This window comes from Muntiacus reevesi, chromosome 1 (genome assembly GCF_963930625.1).
Source record: "Muntiacus reevesi chromosome 1, mMunRee1.1, whole genome shotgun sequence".
In the NCBI taxonomy this organism is placed as follows: Eukaryota; Metazoa; Chordata; class Mammalia; order Artiodactyla; family Cervidae; genus Muntiacus; species Muntiacus reevesi.
The window spans coordinates 15,142,529-15,144,445 of NC_089249.1; positions in this window are offsets into that span (position 1 = coordinate 15,142,529).

Sequence of the window (1,917 nt, forward strand, 5' to 3'; positions counted from 1 at the left end):
ATAAAGCAGATCCAAGGTCCTTACCTTCACAGAGCTATCTCATCTGTAAAAAGGAAAAAGTGAAGTGCCAGTCTTACAAGGGTGCTGGAAGAATTCAATAAGATTAAGCATTTGTAACGCTCAGCCTAGTAGTGGCTTCAAGGGATGATCAATAAATCTCTTTCTCTGAGAAAAGCATTATCATCATTAATATGGGAAACTTCTTTTGAGCAACCTTTTTTTAAGAAAAAAATTGAAAATGATTACAGGAAAGGCCAGTTACTTTCACAAATTAAAAATGGGTTTGAGTATAAGCACAGTCTGCTGTGGCAGCCTACTTCATTTGATGGATGGAGGATAAATGATTTGGAGATTTCTTTTCATTGAAGTCTAAATTAATCTGAGTAACCAGCCTGAGTCCACTCAACAGAATGTAATTCCATTTGCAGATGGAGATGCTATCTGTTTAATGGGCATCTGGAAGCCTGTATGTGAGCATCAAAGCCAAGGACCTATCCCTCTTTCTGTTTTGCTCTCCTTTGTTTTATTCATCTCCTAACATGCACCTCCAGGCATATATGCACATGCATACACGTGTACACATATGTGTGTGAACATGAATACACACACACCCACACCCACAGGCACAAATATACACATGTGCACACACAGTTCCTGGAAACTAGTATGCCATCATCATAACATGTTATTTTGAGAAATGGTTCATATTTTTGCTACTCTAGTAAATGTTTACTGAATGAAGAAATGATGGAAGAAGGAGTTAGCTTTCATGGGCCAAACATCAGTGCTGATACATGTTTTTTGGGGGAAAAAAAAGGGTACCCCAGTCAAATAAATTTAGGGAACACTGAATCCTATAATCAATCCCTGAAGGAAATTCATAACACACAAGAGCATGTTAAGGTTCTGAGACGTTTTCCAGTAAAGAAATCAGTTTTGGACCTTCCTGGTGATACACTGTATAAGAATCCGCCAATGCAGAGGACATGGGTTTGCTCCGTGCCCCAGGAAGATTCCACATGCCACAGAGCAACTAAGCCGGTGTACCACAACCCACGATCCCATACTGTAGAGCCTTCAAGCCACAACGGAAGCCCGTGTGCTCTAGAGCCCATGCTCTACAACAAGAGAAACCATCACACAGAGAAGCCCAAGCCTGCCACAACTAGAGAGTAGCCCCTCCTCTCCACAGCTAGAGAAAACCCACGTGTCGCAATGAAGACCCAGCTCAACCAAAACTAATGAAAATAAATAATTTTTTTAAAGTTTTTCTCCTGGTGATTTGTTTATCATTTAGGCCTGACAGTGCCCCATCTATCTTTCTTGAAATGTAATTGACTTATACATGGTGTGAGTTTAAGGTGTACGTCGTGTTGAGAAACCAGTTTAACTTTGTTCATCCAGAGATGTCCCAATCTACTTGACCAAGGCTAGCTCCATTCTGTACGTGCTTGCTTGCTTGCGCTGCAACACCCATTAACTCCACAAAACCTGTTGTTCTGAGAAAAACAGTTCAGGGGAAACTGCCCCAGCTAGTTAAGGTACTAGCATAGCCACACTCCCTGGACTCCGGCTGGGACCTGGCACTATGTGGTGTTACTGTATTGGGAGAGAAGGCTCAGTCTGCTGATCTCTGCAGATAACCGAGGTCAGCTCCAGTCCGAGGCCAACATTAAGCGCTGGGCTCTATAATAAGGGCAAGGGCTTCCCAGGTGGCACTAGTGGTACAGACTCGCCTGCCAATGCAGGAGATGAAAGAGACGCAGGTTTGATCCCTAGGTCAGGAAGATCTCCTAGAGGAGGGCATGGCAACCCACTCCAGTATTCTTGCCTGGAAAATCCCATGGACAGAGGAGCCTGGTGGGCTACAGTCCACAGGGTCGCAAAGAGTTGGACACGACTGAAGTGATAGCACAC